The sequence below is a fragment of the Trachymyrmex septentrionalis genome, unplaced genomic scaffold (assembly GCF_001594115.1).
Source record: "Trachymyrmex septentrionalis isolate Tsep2-gDNA-1 unplaced genomic scaffold, Tsep1.0 scaffold32, whole genome shotgun sequence".
In the NCBI taxonomy this organism is placed as follows: domain Eukaryota; kingdom Metazoa; phylum Arthropoda; class Insecta; order Hymenoptera; family Formicidae; genus Trachymyrmex; species Trachymyrmex septentrionalis.
The window spans coordinates 53,183-65,220 of NW_017305485.1; the positions used below are offsets into that span (position 1 = coordinate 53,183).

Sequence of the window (12,038 nt, forward strand, 5' to 3'; positions counted from 1 at the left end):
ATTCGTACAAATTTATTATAAAAAAAAGTCTTATTTGTAGAAAATAAACATTAATTAGTAATTTTATATAATGAATACATTCTGTTCTAGCATCTAACATAATTCTGCTCTAACATAAACAAACGAACTTCGCATGTATTCCTGATTTTAAAAGCTAAATTTCTCGTCTGTACGAATACTTTTGGAGCATTCAAACAATACAATTTTTAATTTTTGCTTATTTTTCAGATAATATATTTTGTATAATTAATACACATCATTTTGGTATATATAATTTTAAGAAACATACAGTTTATTTTATTCTTTTTGAATAAATTGTTAATTATTCAACAAGAAATGATCGTTAATTGAACGTCGAATCGACATCAAATTGGTGTTGAAATCATCGAATTTATATCAATTCAACATCAATTCGATGACTCATTTCTTGCTGGATAATATTTCCTTTTTAAAAATAGAGTTTTTTAAAAAAATATTTTCTCTGTACGAATACTTTTTGCATTCATTGTATATATATATATATATATCTTCTTAAATTTTATATTGATCAGTCGCAATCTCATTCTCTTATTAATTTGTTTTAACTTCATTTTATCCACGTATGAAATTCAGAGAAAGAGAGAGAGAGAGAGAGAGAGAGAGAGAGAGAGAGAGAGAAAATTAAAGTTTAACGAAATAACTTGAGCTTGGGAAATTCATCGTTAAAATATTTTTTATTATATATCGTGTTCGCAGTTTGAACCAACATCCGAATATTTGATAAATTTAACCATCGTCCCGATTCCCCACCGTTCGCGGAATGCGAAATGAGAAATGCGGAAAAGCGACATTTCATGATGGAAAAGTCCGCGATGCTGCGCGGCTTTTATCCTTCCCGCCTTTTCTTTCCTTTCATATTCGGAAAATCCGATGCCGGTCGGCGGTTTTTGCCATGGATAAAAACAGTAACGAGATGCGAGTTTCTATGGCAAGAAATTCATTTCGAATATCTGTGAATGTGAATTGCTGTTCCGTTTTATTATTAATATCTTTATAAATTTTTAATTATTAAAAATGTTCATGATTGAATGTCATTATGACAAGGCCAAGTTGCGATATAAAAAAAATCACATTAGTTTATTATCGATTACGATTATAGTAAAATTTTTTAATTATTAAAGCAATGATGAAAAATATGCGAGGAATATAAAAATATTTATAATGGTCGTATATCATGTATTGGCGTACGATACATTTTTCATCATATAATTGCATATGTATAATTGCATGCATTGTAGTATATTAGAGATTAAAGTCGTCAAGATTATGCCATTTAAGTTCTGCTTGACAAATATATCTTTTTAACAAAGTAAAGTCTTATCAAGTATATATACTTATTAAATTAATTTGAAAAAAACGATCATCGATCACAAATTTAGCGATTATTATTTGAGGAAAAAGAAGCTACTGTAAAAATATTGACAACTCATGGAGATAAAATTATCTCGGTGTTAATTTAATTTCGAATTATCAATGAGCTCGCACTTAATCGCAGATTATTTCGGGCCCGTAGTCGCTATCTACGACGATAACAATGTTGTCGGATTGCATTCATGTATTCTCGATTACGGCACTATGAAGTGCAATTAATTCTTTCGTGCTGTGGTATGTTAAGCTGCCGTTTTGAGAGAATATTGGCACACAAACAACGAGAAGATATATCGTTAATCATAGAAATTCAATATTATACGTACAATATATTACGTACATTAAACAATAATTTCATCTAACAATGTATGTATTAACATGTGATTAATTTATTATATATATATTAACACATACGATAATTTCAGATAAATGTTAAACTCATTATCGTTTTATCGTTCTAATTACGCCAAACAGATAATTCCCATATTTATACAGTAGTAGTTTTCTCTAAATTCTTTGCTTTTATCTCTTTCTCTTTCTTTACAAGTCAAGATTTCCGAAAGCGTCGATCGAAACATTAACAATTACTATCCTAAGGAGAGTTAAGAAATTGATAAATTAATTCCCAATTTAAATAACGCTAATTACATCAACAATTTTTTTATCTGCTGAGTCTGCGAAAATCTATATTTCCCTTTTACTCGACCCTACTTGCAGATGCACGCCCCGAAGGACTAATAAATCTCGGCAAAACTGAAACCCTATTTAGGAAAGTTTGAAAGAGCCATAACTTTCTTGCACGCCTTCCTTATGGGTTTTCCCGATTCTTCCTGACTATCGTTCTCCCGACGCTCCCCAGGCTACGAGCATCGATCGACGTATTTCCATGGCAATGTAAACGCAATCCAAGCGTGCATAATTAATACTGCTTGCTCCATGTTGTACAACTCATACTTGTTGATACGTCCATTTACGTCGTGTTCTTTAATCGATCGCAAATCGGACAGTTGCATGTCAATGGCCGATATAAATATACGGACCATTTTTCAAAATGGCTCGCCAAATCTGAATTTACCTTGACCCGACCATTATTCCCGATCATAACAATGAACATGTCTTTTTGCGAAGATATACCTACTGAATAACGATGAGAGATATTGTACAATATTACTTCAAAATAATGTGCGTTAAGAAAACGCATAATGTCCACATATAAAAACTAACCACAGTACAACGAGATGACAATAGCACTGTAAATTATGTCCACTTCCATATAACAAATAATTGCCGCATTTGTTATTCAAAAATCACCATCCACACATACAGACATACGAACATAAACTCGTCGACATCGATGATTACATGCATTCGTGAAGTACAAGGAAAAGACGGTTTTGCTGAAGTATCTAAAAATTATTTAAAAATTTAGCTACAGATATATGTAAATACTTTGTTGGATCATCAAAATAATTATACAGAAAAACTAATTGCTAGATTAAAATTTTTAGGTAAGACACTCAAATTAATTACTAGAATGTGAAAAAATTTTGATTATTTTCAGATTTTAGCTAGATTATATCTAGCTAAAATTTTTAGATACTTCAACAAAATCATTCTTTCCGTGTAAAAGAAAGTAAAATTTTGATGATTAAGATGCTATTTGAAATCTCTCAGCAGAGAATAAAAGATCTCGATTAAAGCTTTAATGATCGATTTTTAACAGATTAAAAAATTCTCGAATATGTACGTGAAAAGAACGTGGTTTTGTTGATGTATTTAAAAAGCTTAGATATAAATCTGAAAAGAATTTCATTGGCATATCAAAATAATTATGTAAGGACGCTCAAGATGATTGCTAAAATGTAAAATTTTTTTTCAATATTATTCATCATGCTTGAGCATTCCATACATAATTATTTTAATGGTTCAATAAAATTATTTTCAGATCTGCACCAATCTGTACCTAATTAAATTCTTGGATAGTCTTAAAAAGATCAGATAATAATTAGATTCTTCAGCAAAATTGCTCTTTTATGCGCTCGCATTCGTACTTTATTTACGCTCTTCTGTGCTTCTCATCTGTACCTTTGTTCACTTGCATTCTAATGATCAAAAAGGCATACGGCAAGAATATTACGTAATCGCACTGGAGAAAATAGTTTGGTTTGGCATTAATTGCAATTCTGATTGAAAATGGATAAATCAGTATTTTTTGGTCGAATTATAATTCTAGTTGAAATAAAAAAATCATAATTCTGATTGATATAATTAGAAAAATAGTCTTCTGGTTCATTCATTTTCAATCAGATATTTTTCTTCAATGTGGAGAATCTGAAAGGTCTTTAACCTGTCGCAAAACGCAATTTTTCGTCAAAGCGAATCGATGAAACACGGCACTGCACTAAAGCAAAATCGCCTGTGTTAGCTGCGCTAACATCAGCGAAACGGTCTCGCGGTCGCAAACATCGCCTCGGCCGCGCGCACGAGTCCAGTTGACCTACTTGCAACGGCGTCGTCGACGTCGACGTCGTCGGCATCGCGCCTCTCCATCGTCGACGCCTAACAGAGAGATCCATTGCCGACACGAGCTCGCTCGCTCTCGTACTTCAATCCCGAACGTCATTCCAATGTGTGACGTCACAGACCGCGTATCGCACGTTTAGATCTTTCTATATATGTTATTCTAATGCATACAAAATGCTTTCGAAAAGTTCGCTAAAATCGACATTGCGCGATTCTCACGGGAATTTGTATAACGTTTCTAAATCGATTACAAGCTCGTCTAGAAAAAATTACTGATGTTTTGTGTGTGTGTGTGTGTGTGTGTGTGTGTGTGTGTGTGTGTGTGTGTAAGAGAGAGAGAGGATAGAAACTTTATAATTACAATTTCTTGCACTTCTTTCGAATGTAATGCATATGACGAATTTCTTATGCTCAAATTTCGCATTAATTGATTTCATTACTTTGATATACAGGGAATATTGGTCTTTAATAATTTTTTTCTCAAATGCTATCAACTTCACAGAAAAACTGTAAGAGACAAAAATTGTTTATTTTCTGCTCATAAAGTTCTGAGAATTTTTTCAGAATTTTTTAATACCGTAATTTCTCATGATAATAAAAATAAGAAAATGCAATAAAATAAAAAGTTGATAAAAAATTCTGAAAAAATTCTTAGAGTTCTATGAGAAGAAAATAAACAATATATCTCTCATAGTTTTTTTGTAAAATTGATAGTATTTGAGAAAAAAATTATAGAAGATATTATATGCGGCCATTTTTAGTAATATCTTGTTAACTATTGCGAAAATTACAAAATGGTACAAGACTTTTTTGTTCCCCTTGACTCATTCTACGCCCCCAGTGCGGCTCCGACCTTACTTAACAGACACCCTGTATTTGTATCTTCCAAATTTTTGCTAGATAATATATTATATTTTATTTCTTAATAAATTGTAATACTATCGGCTATGATAATTATAATACCGCCATTATTATTTTTTCTATTTATATATTGTATACTATATAACTTCAAATGCAGTTCTCCGATTCTGAATCACTTTCGCGATGCGAGAACCATATTTAATGTCAGAGTAGGATTAAATTCAACACTGACATCGGCATTAAATAAAGTGTATATCGCATTTCGTATTTAATTATTTTGAGCTATGTTATACGTGATCTATAGATTGTAAGGAAATATATTTTCTTTTACCGAATTATGAAAAGAATTATTATAAAAGGATTGGATTTTATATCGAAGTTCAATAAATGCTTTCCTTCTCACGTTTCTCGTTTCTCGCTGAAAATGAAGTGAATGTTATTTATTCCGCAATTAAAGAACCTGAACGGACAGCAGTAATATGCGTGGAGAAGCATCGTGGAGGGAAAAAGATTTCAGGCTGAATTCGATGCCAGGCGCGGAACCTACTTTTTTTTTCCTTTTCCAACGAGACGACTTTGAGAAGCCATGCTCGGCCGGCAAGATTGGTTTACCGTCCCTCGTAACGTCGTGTAAAACGTGTAAAACGTGTTGACGAGTACGTGGACTTACGAAGCGAACGCGCATCGCGTGCGTCCTGATTCGCTTTTTAACCCTTTACGATATCGCGCCGAGGTAGATTCCTCCACGTAGCGTTTATGACGACACATGTCTCTCCCAAATGGTCCAGATAACGCTCAATTATCGCAAATTACAATTCCTAAGCCGGTTGCAAACTGGTACGAATAATGAGCCGAGACATGCGACACACAGCGAAAGAAAAATATTGATTTTTTTCTGAAAAGTGTCACAAAAGTTGTTAACAATTTGAGGATAGATAAATGAAATATCCGATGCAGTTTGACAATTTCGCAACTATGACGTCGTCGCTACGGTTTCGGCGATGGTCAAACATTCTGAGGATTAGAATGGCTTTGCTGGAGTATCCAAAAATTTAGCTAGATTCAGAGCTAAAAATTGTATTGATTTGATTGAACAAAATAATTATTTAGAACACTCACGCTGCAATAATTGCTAAAATGTCAAATTTTTTGCACACGGAGAGAACGATTTTGTGGAAAAATCTAGAAATTTAAATAGATACAGATCTGAAAATGGTTTTGTTAAACCGTCGTTTTTAGATAGAACACTCAATTTGATTTTCCTACATAATTATTTTGATGGTCTTACATTTATTTCACATCTAGCTACATTTTTAGATTTTTCAGCAAAATCGTTCTCTCCGTGCTCATCATGCTTGCTAGTTAAATTTTTAGATACTTCAGCAAAACTTAGTTCTTTTAGTTTTCTTTCCGTACAAAAATTATCTTGCAACGAATCTGTAAGTAATTTTGTTGGACAATTACGCAAGATGTAATTAAGCTGGTTGTCAGAATGTTAAAATATTTTGCAGCATTATTCGTCACGTAATTTTCCTATATATTTTTTTAATGATTGAACGAAATTATTTTCAGATCTGTATCTATATAATTAAATTTGTACATGGAAAGAACGATTTTGAAGTATTTAAAAAGAAATTAGATAGGTACAGATCTGAAAATAATTTTGTCAGAACATCAAAATTTTATTGACCAACTATGTAAGACGCTCAAATTGGTTGCTGCAATGTCAAAACTTTTTACAACATTGCATCATTATGCTTGCTGCACTTTCCTACATAATTATTTTGATGGTCCTACATTTATTTTCATCTATATCTCTTGCTAAAGTATCTAAATTTTTAGATACTTCAGCGAAATATTCTTTCCGTGTAGGAATTATAAATATAGATAAGATGAGTAATGTAATTAACACACAAGTGATTTACAAAAACTTAAATGAGTCACGAAACAATGTTTTGTGTGTGTAATCAAATAATTAAAGACTCTTTAGAAAAAGTTCAAACTCACCGGATTCCTGATAACCGAGTTATCGACCCGCCTTATAAAAATTCGATGAAACGGAGATTAGTCCTCAACTCATTTTGAACTTGTGAGACTTTTCATCGGGACGATCAGCAGGTTAGCTCGATTACAACGTTGTTTCATTGTTTATGTTTCGATCGATTCGCGGGATAGTTGGAGTGGTTTTTACCTTAGAAACGATCTAATTATTACGGACAATGACGTTCAAACCGATATCCAGTTACAAGTTGATAGGTTCGCGGGACTAATGGCGTTCTAATGATTTCTCGGATCGTTCGTATACTGTTTATAATCACGGATCGTATTGATAAGGTAGCCGCCTAGAACGCGTACGAAATGCCGATTGCGAAGGCTCGAGGCGGAAAAGCCGCCGGCGGCGTTCACGACGGAACGAACCACCATGTTAGCGTCGACTCGGGGGGTCAGGCTCGTCCTACTGCGCAGTAACGCCATCGAAAAGCTTTACTCCACTTTTGCTGACGAAAACTCACCGCTGGTGTCCCTTCATTAACGTGTTCATAGAACACGTCCACTTTTGCCGTTAACTGGAAAGATCCAACTGAGAGGAAAAATAGAGCTATTTTAACGTAATACTTGATGTATATTGCGGAAATGATGGAGGGAAAGAGGGAGGGATTCGTGTTTGTTTGAGTGAAATTGTAGTAAATGAGTCAGTAGAGTAAAGCTCGAATCAATAGAGAGGGCCTAAAACTATCCTACGCGCCGGGTTTAGTCTCACCATCATCTCAATGAGTCATCTCGTGAGATAAGCCTGTTTTTGTCGTAACATTAGACTACACTTAAATTTTCTCTCTGACTTTACCAAATTTCAGATATATTGCAACGTTCCTCAATATGCTCGAGTTTTCTACATAATTACTTTAATGGTCCAACAAAATTATATGCGAGGGCAGTTTGATAAGTCAATGACTCTTTTTAACTTCTTTTTTACGAAAATTCAATTTATTTTTCAACATAATCTTTTAAAAAGTTCCTGACTTAGCAAATTGTCCATATATATATAAATTATTTTCAGATCTGTACACTGATTGTGAGAGAAAAATTTTTAATATTTATATAACTATAATTACATATTACTATAATTGTGATTATCATACTGTTATAATATTAGTAATAATAACCATATGTATAGTTCTAGCAAGAAATATATGTATAATTGACAACTTGAAATAACTGTAATTATAGTTATTATAATCATTTTAGGTTGCCAACTATGTATATTTATTGCTAGAACTGTAGGTACATATGATTATTATTACTAATATTATAATAGAGAGAGAGAGAGAGAGAGAGAGAGAGAGAGAGAGAGAGAGCAGTGATAATCATAATTATAGTAAAATATGTAATTATATATAAATATTAAAAATTTTTCTCTCAGTGCATCTAACTATAAATTTTTAGGTACTTATAAATAAAATCATTCTTTTCATGCATATATACATTTTAAGTTCAACGCGCGCGCGAAAGTTACATTGCACGGAAAGAACAACTTCATTAAAGTATCTGCAAATTTAGTTAGATATAGATTTGAAAATAATTTTGTTGGCATCAAAATAATTACGTAGAAATCTCAAGCATGATAAGCATTACTGCGAAAAGTTTTGACGTTCTAACAACAACCAGCTCTGAGCGTCTTACATAATTATTTTGACAGTCCAACAAAATTATTTTCGGCTAAATTTTTAAATATTTCAGTTCCGTGAACTATTTTAAATACTCCTTTCCGTGTTATTTAGCTACAAAGAAACCGTAATAATTTATCGAAGAAATTTCAATCTTTGTCACTCTTCATTGCTTTTCCCCCTTGAAGTAAAGAAAGACACAGACACGGTGCCGTTCTGCGCATTTACGAGACGATCAATCGTCTCGGACGATGTGCTCGCCCCGGATTGCCATGTTTTCTTCCGTGGGCAACTGTTACGCGACACACTTACGTGCCTCGTGGACTCGGCAGCCATGTGAAGCGCCGAAAATTCCGCCCGTCAACTCTAGGCGCGATTCCATCGCGGCGAAGCGTTTCGGGCATTTCGTGGCGAGGCACGCCGCGCGATTCGACGACGGTTCGATTTCGAGGAGGTGGCCATACAGAAAGAGAGAGAGAGAGAGAGAGAGAGAGAGAGAGAGAGATAAAGCATTCATCACTGTTCTAGGGCGAGCCCTCTAAAGCCTGTCTCACACTACACATTGGAGCTGAGCATTGTGAATTATAGATTAGAATTCGATCAGACAGATAGTTTTAATTCCAATCCGTCACTCATTTCGTTCTGATTGGCTGAATTCTATTCTTTAATTCGTAATCCTCAATCTCCAATATGCGTAGTGTGACACAGGCCTAAGAACATAAAGATGAGCTAGGACATTTGTAGGAGTAAAAACGCAAAAAATAAGAAGAAAGAAATATATAGATAGATAGATAGATAGTACCGTTTATTAACATTCTACGACAAGAATATAAAAATAATAAGTAAAAAGAAAATAAAAAGAAAGAATGGTAACACAAAAATAATATTTCCAAAGTAAAACTAAAGAATGTAAAGATAAAAATATAAAAAATAAAGATAAAAAAGATAATGAAAAAATTATAAATAAAATAAAATTATAAAGTACATTTTTTTTTTAAAGAAAACGAGAAACAAAATCGGTATCATATATTGAACGCTCTGGCACTACATTCCCTAACATTAGGTTTGTTCTTTCCAGCTGAACTTGTTCCACCGTTCATCTTTCTTCTTTTTTTCTCCGTATTGGAAATGATTGGATGAACCGTGCAAGAAGTTCATCTAAAAAGAACACAGCTATTATTAAAAAGAAAGGAGTAGCAAACACGTTTGGAGCTTAAAAGTGAAATAGGTATATATTTGATATTTGGTGAAGGCAAGAAAAAAGTTCTAATACAATGTAATGCAAGAAAATACAGACCTTATTAACATAAGATGTAAAAAAAAAACAAAAATAAAGATATAAAAAAAAAAGATTAATAGATAACAAAATAAAATCAAAGAGAGAGAGAGAGAGAGAGAGAGAGAGAGAGAGAGGCGATTGTGCGCCCCCCTCCCCCCCCCCCCACACGAGAGGTTTCTCTTGACGAGAACCGACGGGAACGAGATGGGGCTTTTCCAAAATCGATATCTTCGCGCGGGTATCGGTTCCTCGCGCCTGAAATGCCTCGTCGCGTGCAACTATAACCGGTGGAGATTCATTTCCTCGCTCGGAAGCCTCTGCAAACGGGACTTTTACAAAGGCGGTCGTCGCGCTCGCGTTTTCCTCCGAGCGTTCGCTCGTTCGCGTCCCGTCGGGCGGCGGGAAAGACTACAACCGTCGTCGGTGACTCGGTGGTCACGTACGCCCGAAGGAATCGATAGATAAAGAGCGGCGCGCGATTTCCCCGGATGTAGACTCATTGCCGAACAAACGACGGCGGCGGGCGGAAATCGCGCTGCGTTTGTTTTTCCGCGTTCGCGTTCCGCAATCCGCAGCGAGCCGCGAGCGCGCCATGGCGACACGGACGGCCGGCACGGCGGAGCAGCGGCCTGCTGCGGCTGTTAAAATGCACGCGCGAGGAGGAAGCCGAGCGATACCCGCTCGCAACCAGAGAGAGAGAGAGAGAGAGAGAGAGAGAGAGAGATACAGTGGAGAAATTACAAGTCTATTCGCGTTGCTTACACTTTTTGCATTGAGAATCTTTGCTTTCTGTCTTTTCAACGCCAGAATGTATATACATTTATTCCGTTTCAAGTGCGAAATTTTTCAAGCAACACGAACAGACCTTATTTCTCTGCAAGCTGTATCTTATGAAGGAAAAAGAAGAAGAGCGAGTGAAGCGCGTGGATCTCGATCATAAATAATCTGGAGCAAGAAAGAAAGAAAAAAAAGGAAAGAGCAACCTTATGAAACTTTGATACTAGTAGTATCAATTAATCACTTATTTTGAGTATTAAGAGTATTGGTAACGGTACTTTTAAATCTTAATATCGGCCATTAATCATTTATTGAGTATTAAAAGTATGTTAACAGTATCTTAAAAGTTTAATACTAGCCATTAATCAGTTATTAAGTATTAAAAAGTATTGTTAATAGTACTTTCAAATTTTGATACTGGCCATTAATCACTCATTGAATATTAAAAGTATTGTTAACGGTACTTTCAATATTGAAAATAAGCGATTAATCGAGCAGTACTAGTAAATTAAACTAGTTAAATTTCTATAAGGGCACGGAAGATCCCCGTTATAATCTCTGACAATTTCGGAGGCGCGACGGTGACGATCGCGAAGCCGAAAACGGAGCTGCGTTCGGCGCCGTCGGCGTCGGCTCCGAGTCGCGGCGAGGCGAGGCGAGGCGAGGCGAGGCGAAGTGAGGTGAGGCAAGGCAAGGCAAGGCGAGGCAAGGCAAGGCAAGGCAAGGCAAGGCAAAACGAGGCGAGGCGAGGCGAGAACCCAGGAAAACCCAGTGGGTTCTTCAGATTCATATCGGATTCTCGCAATGTGTAAATACTCACAGCATCTTGCGGGCGGTGGCATCGTAGACGAGGCGCATCGCAACGGCGACGTGCAACGACGACTCCGGCGAGTAACGGCGGCGGCACGGCAGCAGTGACGGTCGCAGCGATCTGAGCGAGCACAGGGAGCACAGCGGGCGCACAGCAGCAGGCTGCTCCGGCGTATAGCCACGGTGACGACAGCGGGGCACAGCACTGGAGCAACGCACATGTCACTGTCACCGGCGGTGGCCGTTTTTCGTAGCCGCGAGGCTCCAGGAGGCGCGGCTCTGGCGGACGACGAGTTCTGACTTCTGGCTCGGATACGAAACACGACACGACGCGGTGCGGCGCGGTCCGACGGCCGTCGACGAGAGAACCGACGCGGGACAGAAGAGAGAACGCGCAAGGGAGAGAGACAAACAGAGAGAAGGGGAAGAGAGAGGGAAGGGGGGGGAGAGAGACGGAGAGAGGGAGAGAGAACGAGTGAGCACGACGGGGAAGAGACAGGGAGAGCACGATGGAGGGAGGAATAAAAGTGCACGTCCGCTTTACGACGGGTTTCCTACTTCCGGCCGTCCGTTTCCTTCTTTCGTCTCCTTCGCGCACTATCCACGTCGACGAGGACCCTTGTAACGTCCAGTCGTCCACGCCCGCCGAAAACCTCAAGTCTCTCCTCGGCGCAGCGCGATGGCCAAGCTAGAGCCAATTCAGCCGATGGGCGGCG

General features: G+C 36.8%; 1 protein-coding gene across 1 annotated transcript in view; it reads right to left on the reverse strand.

Annotated features, from left to right (window-relative positions):
- Positions 1-12,038, reverse strand: part of LOC108749960 — a 47,764-nt gene extending 35,726 nt beyond the window's left edge. The window contains exon 1 of the mRNA XM_018489069.1: positions 11,333-12,038. The gene's annotated coding sequence lies outside the window, so the exon portion shown is untranslated. The remainder of the gene's footprint in view (positions 1-11,332) is intronic.